Here is a 10891-nt window from a genome sequence, read left to right as displayed (position 1 = left end):
AAAAAAAAAAAGAAAAGAGCAAATATTTACTTTGGTTCATGGTTTCAGAAGTTTTAGTCCATGATTCCTTGCCTATTGCTTTCAATCTGTAGAACACAATACATTACAGTAAGAGCATGTAGGAGAGGAGGACCACTCATCTTGTGGATGTTGGGAAGTAAAGGAAAAGACAGTAAAGGACCAGGGTCCCAGTGTCCCCTTCAAATGCTCCCCCCATGGCTTGTCTTTCTTCCAAATGGTTCTATTTCATAAAGATTCCACCACTTCCCAAAGTCATCACTTTGAGGACAAGCCTTTCTCACGTGATCCTTTGGGGCCCTTTTCAATCCTATAGTATGAAAATTGGTTTGAGAAAAATATTGAACAATTTTATACATAAATATGATACTATATGGAAGCATTGAATATCTTTCTTTCAGTATATGCAACAACTTGCAGCATAGGCCGCAAGATACCTATTGTTCTATTGCAACATTGTCTACAGTGTATGCTCTAAAGCCGGTGCTTAGTAAAGTTCTATTTAAAGTATGGCATTTTTTTTTCTGGCAGTACCGGGGATTGAACTCAGCACCTTGCACTTGCCAGGCAAGCACTTATTCCACTGAGTTATTTCCCTGGCTCTTCTATTCAGAGTATACCTAGTAGTCTACCACTTAAATCCTTTCTCTCTCACTGGAAAACATGGCTCTTGCATTTCAACATTTGGTATTTGGTTTAAAAGTGAATAGCCCCTCTTCAAAATAAGCAATTCATCCTCAACATTCACTCAATGAGTAATTACTGGGTACTTTCAAAGTGTTAAGTACTATTCTAGGATCAGGGGGTTAGTAGAAAAAAAAAGAAGCAAAAGGGATGTATTTCTTATTTTTTCTTCAGAATAATTAAACTCCAAATCACAAAACACTGGGCAACAAGCCATACAATGGCTAAGTTCTACTCAGTTCCAAACTTACAAACTGATCCTGGGTTAGTGGGACTTGCTCAAAGTCCTCACAGTAGGGAGGATGATTCTTCTGGTGACCCCATGAGTTCTCTCACAATGTCCTTGATGACCCTCAGCCAAGATTCTTCCTCCCTGGAAAGGTTCTGCAACATTTCTTGGAGGCTTTACTGGTCTTTAGCCAAGGCTTTCTCTTAAAATATGCCTGTTGCCCTTGTTTACTTATTTTCATGTATTTGGGAATATTTTACCTTCAGTGTTCTAAATAGGAAATTATTGCTAATCTTATCCCTTAAGATCATTGAGTGTGTGTGTGTGTGTGTGTGTGTGTGTGTGTGTGTTTACATGTTAGTCAGTATTCTAGCAGCTCTGTGTCCTAGATGTCCATGGGTATTGCTTTTTAAAACATAGCTATTAAGATTGCCTCACTTCAGTTAAATACGACGCAGGCTTATAAATGATCTAAAAACTTTTCTAGGCCTAAATGATGATTACCACCATTGCTGAAGGAGCCCTGGTTCCATTTGTATTTCCCTGAACCTCTGATCTTCTTTTATACCAGTGTTACCCTCATCTCCTAGGCTCCGAGAGCAGACAATGATTTCCTTAGTGTACACACCAACTATGCTGGCTGCAGCAGTGTTTTTTTCAAATTCTTTCCCACTCAGAATCTTAGAAATAGGACTTTTGCAGATAGAATCAAGATAAAATGAGGTCATATGGGGTAAACTAAGCTCTGATCCAACAACTGCTGCCTCAAAGAGGAGAGTGCTTTGGATCTAGAGGTAAACAGTGGTGAGAAGGCCACGTGGAAATGAAGGCAGAGGTTGGAGTCCTCAAGTTAAGAAGCATCAAGACTTTCCAGAAACCACCAGAAGCTAGGAAGAAATAGGATTTGTCCTTACTAGAGCTTTCAGAGAGCACATGGGCCTGCCAATACCTTAATTTTGAACTTCTTAGCCTCTACAATGTAATAGAATATATTTCTGTTTTAAGCAGCCTACTTTGTGGCCATTTGTGACAGCAGCACTATGAAATCAATGCAGCCACCAGTCCCAGGTTTCCATGAAAATCTAGCATAGAAGAAATGGGCAATGGGAAGAATGAAATGAAATGAAAAAGAGAGACTGTATAGTCCTCTCTAGCTGATTTTTTTTGGTACTTCCAGTTTCTGTTGGATACTGGACTAAAGGGAGAGAATAATTACAGTGTGGTAGGACTGTCCATTCTGAAGAGTCTATTAGGACTCTAGGATTCCATTCAAGTCTAATTTCATAATTGCAGAGATCATTTGAATTTGGACCTTTGTGCTAGTGGCTACATTTACAATAAGATCAGACCCGTGTGGACTGTGAGGGATTATCTCTGAGAGCTCAGAACTGTATAACTGGCCATGATGGTCAAAACCATCCTGGGTTGCTGGGTAGCCAGAGCGAGCCATGTTTCTTGGAAATGTGGTCTTAGCGAATAGAAGATGGGAAATATAGAAAGACAGAAGCAATTTGTGTTGGCCCAAAGGGTCCATGTTGGCTCATGGTTTCAGATATTTCCATCTCTGGTTACACAGCTGTGTGGCTTCTGGGTCCCTGAGGAGGCAGAGAGGTCGTGGCAGGGAGTATGTGACAGAAAGTGGAGAAATGTTGGAGGCCCAGAGACATAGTGTGTGCTTCCAGAGGCACCTCTGAGGGACATTTCTCTAACTAGACCCCACCTCCCTAGAGCCTCTCCCTCCTTTTGAAAGCATCCTCAGCAAAAGTGAGGATCAACTTCCAGCATATGTGATTTTGGGGGACATTCAAAATTTAGGCTGTAATACAACACAAGAATGCATTGAAGAGTTGGCTGCTACTGCAGGCAGCTAGAGCGTCATGCTTTGGGGACATTAAGCTATCTTCTGCATGATGCCTTAATAGTATTATCTAGGGGTTAGTATGGGAAAGACATTATCTCTACTTTTCATTACTCTTTGGCCAAAGTTGTCCCCATATGCATTAACTTTCTAATACCTCCAGTGGGCAAGTGTTCCAGGACTATTAACTTCTGCCATAGCACCAGGACAGGATGTGAAATGTAGGAAATGTAGAACTAGGTGCATAACATGAAGCTGAGTATGTGCTAGTTCAATCAGAGTTTTCATGCTACTCTTTGCAGAGCAGTGACTATAGAAAGAGATGGATGTAAGCAGAGGATTTTGGAAAAAGATATAAATAGTGCCCAATATACTTGGCATCACTGCAGAGGACATGTACCAATTTTGTTACTCCCATTTTGTGTTTCATGAGAAAACCATTTTTTAAGTCAAAGACTGCTACCTGTTATAGCAATCAAAAGTGCCAACACCATACAACCAGGTATGGTAGGAAAGCAAGTGGGAATCCATCAGATGGCGGGCCTCCTCATGACCTAGGTGAGAAGGCAAAGACCTGAACAAGAAGAAACCCCCAGGTGCAATTCTAGTATCAGGAATAGATGCAAATCTCAGGTGGAACAGGGAAGAAAACCATTCCAATCTGTTCTGTCAGTTATTTCATTTCCCGTTTTCTCCTGACTTCTCAGCTAACTCACACGCTGTGAGACTTCCTAGCCCATGACTTAGAAGACTGCTTGATTTAGGTCTGGAGTTCAACACCACCTTTTCTCTGTGACTCCTGTCATCCATTCCTAACACAGAGACTCTGACCAATCCACCAGTTATCCCAAGTTAGGCCCTGAATTCCTCTGCAGCACATGGCTGGCCTGCCCTGTGGTCCTTTCTGTACTGGTCAGTTATAATTGAGGGTGGTGACAGAAAGCATAAAACATAGAATTGAGGGGAAAAAAGAGGGTGAGGTACAGATTCCTCAGGAGAAAGAGCAAAGAGAAAAAGGGTAATATTTCATTAAGTACCTGTGGTTGAACATTGTCATCTGAGCTGAGAATTGAAAGACCTGAGCTCAAGGTCTGTGTGTCACATAGATCCTCTGTGGCCTCCAAGAAATAAGGTAACTTTCCCAAAGCTTCTTCAAAGACTTCACACGAAAAAGTAAAAGGTATTGATGAGGGGATTTCTACTCCAATTGCAGCTATTAAACCTTTGGGCTTCACTCTTCTTTTGGACTGATATGAGCCAAACTGATCTCTAAACAGTAGTGGCAGCACAGGTTGTCATGGCTATGGCCTCTTCTGGAGAAGAGTGCTATTGGCAGCCTGGGGTGGTGCCGAAAACAACATCTTTATCCAGGACAGCTGCCTGATAAAAAGCTGCCACAGAACCTCGTTTATGTCGTAGTCTTCTTTTTTTTTTTCTTTTCAGAATCAGGGATTGAACTCAGGCCCTTGTGCTAGCCAGGGAAGCACTTATTCTACTGAGCCATCTCCCCAGCCCCCCTCACTTACTTCTGAGTAGCCCACAAGACCTCTCTCTTTCCCCTCCCACCCCCCTTTAGGGTATAAGTGAGTTGCAGGAAGTTCTATTATTCTGAATGAAGGAAAACTTCAAGCCTAAATCTAGGCATTCTCTGCGTTTAGACTCACTCTAATGGAAATGCACTTACATGCCTTTTTCACACAAATGCCCTCATTTTTGTTGTCATTCAGAGTAAGATCCTGGGAGGGAGGGCCTCTGGAAAGAGGTTGGAGTGAGGGCCTCAACAGGAAAACTTGACACTTGGAAAGGCGAGTCCACTGTTTCCACTCAGAGGCTTTGGTGACAGCAGTTTAACAAGGTTCCTTTTTACCTGTGTAAGGTGATCACCATCCTTCTTTTCTCTTGGACTGATATTCGTTGAATGGAAACAGTCAGTATCACTCCTTAAGACTGTAGCTTAAAATATCTCCCAATTGTCTCAACATAGAGTGGGCCTTTCTCCCATTCTGCTTTTGCTGAAGGAAGGCTTGACAGGTCACAGGACAGAACAAAACACTTCTCATTAACAATTCTGTCTTTTAGGAAACTGTTGTATAAAGAGTCATCTTGTTCCACTCTCTGAGCCCGGTAAGAGCAACACAACCCTCAATTTATAAAAGCAGGAGTCTCCTCTTCTTTGGGGAGAAAACATTCCCTTGGTCACTTGAGTCTCCTGTCTAAATCGTATAATGTGGTTGAGGAGACCATATCCTAGTTGTGCTGTTGATGAGGATTACGCCTTTCTTTTTCTTATCTCTTCCACTGTAGTCTACATAAAGCTACCCAGGTTGAAACTACATTGTGCTCTGGCTTCTAAGGCAGGATTTACACTTACATACTCAGGAGTTAATTTATTCCTCAATCATCTCCATCACTTCTAACTCTGTTTCTTTATGTTCCTTCATGAAAAGAAATTGAGTTTTGCATGGCAAGTTCTCTTTTAGAAGACCCGAGCCTCCAAAGAGAACTTATTTTGCTGCAGCTACTGAGTACTGTGGTGCATAGGTTTCCTTTTGTTAGCCTTCCCAGGACATCCATCTGGCCCTGAAGTGTTCTGTGTGACCTATAGTCGCTTCCTCCGGGGGCCCCTTGGTTATTGAATTCCTGCCTCCTAGAACTTTCTGAGAAAAGGTGATCAAGACACAGATTCTGTACAAATAGCACTACTCAGAGAAAGTTCCAGACTATTCCTGACTTTTCTAATATAAGTGCCAGAATAAGGAAAGAGCTGCCAGGAAGTAAGCCTGATGGTCCACCTGACTAAGCAAAGGGACAGAGGTGGGGGTGAGGTGACACCCAGCATTGTCTCCATTTCCACTCCACCCTGTTTCCACTTCAGCACTCCAGTTCTGGGCTGAATGGAAAATATCGCCTCTGGCAAAGCCCAGCACATGGTATGGGAGAATCTTCAAGCTCAAGTGTGTCTTTTCTTTATACTGATAGAACTCTGAGGCTCCAAGTGGGGAAGAAATCTTCTCAGCATATTAAGGTAGTGGAGCCTGATCTGTAGTTCTGGTCCAAGTGAGATAGATATTCAGTTCTATGAGACTACACTCTCTATTATGTATGATACCTGATTCCCAAGGAGCACAAGTAGATTCGGGAAGACTCTTGGTTGGTAATGATCAGCTTGGTGCTTTTCTCCGTGTGTGTGTGTGTGTGTGTGTGTGTGTGTGTGTGCTGCTGGTGCATACCTGTGGGTGCCTGCAGTTGTATGGTGCTGAGATCAAGCTGGGAGTGGGATTTTCTCAACTCTCTCAAGTGCCTTCTGCTCTTTCACCCTGCCATCTTTCCCCAGATATCAGTCTATTCCAGTGTGGAGGATGGTGAATCTCCATTAGCAGAGCCTTGGAATCATGTTGGTAGGATTCTAAGCAATTTTGCCTATTGCACAAATCTTTCCACCCCCCCGCCCCATCTTTGCTAGTGCTTGTGGAACTGACTCAGTGACACTTCTTCTGCTTTTGTTTTCTTACTTGTGATACAGGTTTAGCTTTAAGTGGATTCTTACTGAGTCCTTCCTTTTCCAGACTTTGTTAATGATCAGTAAAGGGAGAATAATGAGCATATGAGGAAACCTTAAATGAAAATACTGTAGGACTGGAGATGATGTTAAATAATGTGTAGTCCAATTTTATATTTTATCTCTGAAGATACAGGGATTCTGAGATGCCATCCAAATTCTGATGTTAGTAGCAGAGCTTAATATGTCCCTTTGAGCACAGAATTCAGTATTTTAAAGATGGAAGAAACCATTTGCTCGTAGCCCAGGCTAGAAATGAAGTACCAAGCACCTGAGGAAGTTGTATACTAGGTAGTTCTACTCATATTATGATAAATTTTCAAATATCTTTTTCATTTTCTTTGGATAGCCATGTTTTTATACCACAAGTATATTACAGTGAGAGCTAGGTAGAGGCCAATAAATGACATCAAGCAACCATCGGAATTCTTAATACTCTTCATTTTTTAAAAAGATTGTATTTATTTACTTTGGTAAAGGAGTATCAACCAACCAAAAGTCACCATGTGAAACTGCTGCTCCAACCAGTGAGTTAGTTGAGATAGAACGTTAACTTTGCTGGTGCACAAGCGTCCCTTTGGAGAGACAGTATTGGTCCATGAGCCTGGCATTTAATCACCAAGAGGGCTATGGAAGGGACTGATTGGCTGATTGACCACAGCTTTCTCAGTTCACTGGGATTCATCCTAGCCCTCTGTCCCTCACCCACTAGTGTTTTTTGACTTCTGTCTGAGATAAGTATATTGGACTGAAGACAGAGAATCAGTTCATTATTTTATCTGAATAAATATAGTGATCAAGCAAACCAGTATGTCTGTCTTGGTATAATGAGGCAACCTCTAACAGTAGCTGAGGTTATGTCTGGTCCTGTTCTAGGCAGCACTGGCCATGCAAAGACATACAGAGCATAATGTCATGAAAACGAGTAGGGTATTCTTTGTAGCCAATGAAGAGATTAATAGCACAGGGATTAAATGGTAACTACGGTAACATATTCATTCATTGGAAGAATGTTGCAGAGAAATAGAAAGTAAAGGAGATGGTACATTAATTGTAGGGCTTTAGCTTGTTCCCAGAGGTGGCAAAGTTTGGGTTGGGTCTTTGAGAGTAAGTAGACCATTGATAAACACAGCTGTGGGTGTTAGGAGAGAGGAAGATGGAAGGAAAGGCAATTGCTTTGCTATGGAAGACTGGACCAGATGAATGCCGTTGTCTGGACCTTATTTAGGAAGATGAATTGAGCAGAAGCCTTGTCTCCCACAGGCCTGCTCTCCAACCACCACGAAGTTAAAATAACAGGTCTGTCCCTAGGCAAACATGCATGGCATGGTGGGCAGGATGGGGACTTTCTAACCTTTTCCTCTGCTTTCCCAGCTCTCTGGGAGCCTCATAGGGGGTTAGGAGACCTGTCCTTGCAGACCAGCTTGGCATACGTACAGGAGAGGCTTTCCTCGAATACAGAGCAGGTTAGGCTGGTCCATTAAGTCAGGATGTACATTAAACTGACTGTCCATTAAACAGGTCCCCCAAATTCCCCCGTAATCAGGCACCAAGTACCAAAATCCTTCATTTTTTCCCTTTAAGGCCAAGGTCAGCAGTCCAAATAAACATGAGGCCCCACAGAGATGGCTTTGCAGCCAAATGGCGTTCAGCCTCACAGTGACTTGACTCAAAATCACCTGGACAGGCCTGGTGGAAACGCAGGCAACCGAGCACTTCCCTAATAGGTTTTCCAGAATCGATCTATCATTCTGCTCAGAGAAGGAGAGAACAAAAATTGACCAGGTACCCCATGACTGTGACCGTGGCTCCCCAAAAATGTAAGCATGTGAAGAAGAGAATGGCACAGCTGGGGGTGGAATGGATGCTGGCATATGCCACATTTCTGGGTTCCAGTGAGAGGGGTGAGATGCTGGCATAGAGGAATCTGGCACTGACAGTCTCCAGGCAGGACCTTCTGGACACTGGGCAAAGCTTGTGGCTTTGGGAGCTGCCCCAAGCTGGCTGTGGTGCCAATGCTCCATTCAACCTGTGAAATGTATTAATTAGCAAGCGGTTTTGGCCCAGCAAAGGTTGCCATGGTGTCAGATGGATATAGCAGAAAAGAGGCCAGTCCACCCATCAATGCCTTTGGGACATCTCACTTCCCTTCCCCTGAGAAGGATATCCTCTAGAGAGAAGGTCATACCTCAGTGGAGGTGGAGGGAGAAAATTCAGGGGCCATGCCAGCGAGTATGAGTCTACCAAGCTAGGGCTGCCAACATATGAACCTGAGCCTAGTGGAATCTGTGCAAGGGGTAAATAAGATTATTAGAACTAAAGCAGCAATGACAACAAATTGCAAATGATGCTTCTTCTCTAAACTTCCAGTATTGTCTGTGCTCTCTCTTTATTTTGAACATAGCGGCATGAAATTGATCTTGTTAAGCTAGTGCGCAAGAGCTGGAAGACTTCTGCCTCCCTTTACTTGTCTGAGGGCTAGCTGAGGCTCCAGAACTTGAGTAGATTTTTCCTAGGCCCCATGGCCGGCTCATTGCAGAACTCAGGGAAGGGGAGGGAGTCTTTTCTTTCCCAACTCAGGGTTCTTTCTTCCAAATAATTCAGGAAGTATTTCCAAATTTACCTGCACAGCTGGACTAACAAAAAAGCCGTCTCCAAAATAAGCAGGACAGAACCCCAGAGGCTGCCCGTGTGTACTCCAAACACCATGGTCGCGTCTTAAGCCCCAGCCTCCCTTGCTGGGCTCTTCTCAGTCTCAAGTTGTCAACACTTTTCAGATCACTCTGCCTAACCTTTCTTCCTTAGGAAAAGACAATTTCCTTCCTTTATGCCTGCCTTTCTTGGGCTCACACAAGCGGATATATGCTGCTGCTGACTCGGGCAAACGGCTTCCAAATGGGTAGGAAAAGGCAGAGGGAAAGCGGGGGAAAGAGGTTTCAGGTGAGGGAGAAAATGCAAAGAGAAGGACAGAGAAGAATGCAAAACAATTAATATTAATTAAATGCTCAATATGTGCCAGGTCTGGTCATAATAATTGTTTTGTTTAATCCTCAAAATAATCCCTACTATCACCCATGTGTTTACAATTGAATAAATTAAGAAAAAGACAAAGTCATAAAATAACAAAGAAGAAATTATATCCAGGAGTGATAGCTGTTTGAGCCTTGTGTTTTCCATAACAGAGAACAGAAAAGCAATGAGAAAATCCCTTGACCATATGCATAAAGTAGGCAGGGGCTGTGGAATTGGGGAACAGGGCTGGGGGGATTCTGAGATCTGGTGATGACCTCTGTCTCATTCTTTCATCTACTTTTTGGGTTTTTGATGGTGGTGCTAGAGATACAAACCAGGGCCTCACACATGCCAGACAGGACTGTGCCTCCAAGTAGTGTCCCCATCCCTCTTTCATCCATTGATCAAAAGTCTACTGGGAGCCAGAGAGCTCCAAGGGCTACAGGAAAGCCTGAGAGGACCTGGAGGGAAGACTTCATCAGTACCGTAGACGGCATTACAGAAATAGACTATCCTCAGATCAGAATAAGTGCTACTAGCAGGTGGCATACTGCAGGGCCCTGGCAGTGGAATGAATGAGGGTCACCTTATGAAGGTCACTGGAGGAGCCTCTCTAGGGAAAAATTTTTGGATGGTGATCTGAGTCATCAGAAGTACTGAACGCCTGAATTTGCATAATGTTGATGTACAGAAAAATGTCCTGGAAATGGAACAGAAATGTGACTTGACCTTTTCATTGGGGCAGTTGCCCTAAGCAGAGGGGTTCATCAGAGTTCTGGGTGGCAACGGGTCCTCCCAAGAGGTGTACCATGGAGGAACAGTGTCTGTACAGAATTTAAAAATAATAATCAATTCTAGTATCAGTAATGAAATACTCCTCCCTACAGGGCTGGTCTTTGCCTAGACTGACCCCTCTGAGGAGAGTGGAGAAGATGCCACTTTCCTCTGAAGGTTCCAGGAGGAGCAGCTAGTACTTGGGGGACAACCTAAAGCCTTGGATAAGTTGAATTATGTGGGCTTGTCTTGTCATTTCCTGTTCTAGAAGCAAGGATTGACTTAGGGTTAGTGAGGCTTAAAGAATTCCCTGCAAACTCAGATCAGCCTTATTGGAAGACGATTGGCAGAGCTGAGCCTGTCCCTTCAGCTGTGGTTGATGGCCACCTGTCCATGCATCCTTTCTGGAGTAATGGCCATGAGAAGAATTCCCCATAGAGGAAATGAAGTCTCTATTTTCGGACTTCACGTAACCAATGTGTGAAAAGGTCAGTGGCCTCAGTTCTCTTACACAGCAATTGAACTATTGTCTGAGGGAACCAGAGGCATCCGGAGCACAAGCTTCACACCAACCTGGAGACCTGGGAGAGGCTGGGAAAAGAAGAACAAAGAGGGGCGGTGGTAGTAGGCCATTCCGCTAAAGCCACACAGAGACAGGAAAAGCAGCGGATTCTGCCAGCTCCTGGTCAACTGTCCCCTTCCTCCTTCTACTCTAAGCCTCCCCTCTCCCTCCTATAACCCACCCTCCCTTCTGTAA

Source organism: Octodon degus, unplaced genomic scaffold (genome assembly GCF_000260255.1).
Source record: "Octodon degus isolate 3935 unplaced genomic scaffold, OctDeg1.0 scaffold00135, whole genome shotgun sequence".
NCBI lineage: Eukaryota > Metazoa > Chordata > Mammalia > Rodentia > Octodontidae > Octodon > Octodon degus.
The sequence above is the reverse complement of the archived record's forward strand: the minus strand, read 5'-3'. Positions refer to the sequence as shown.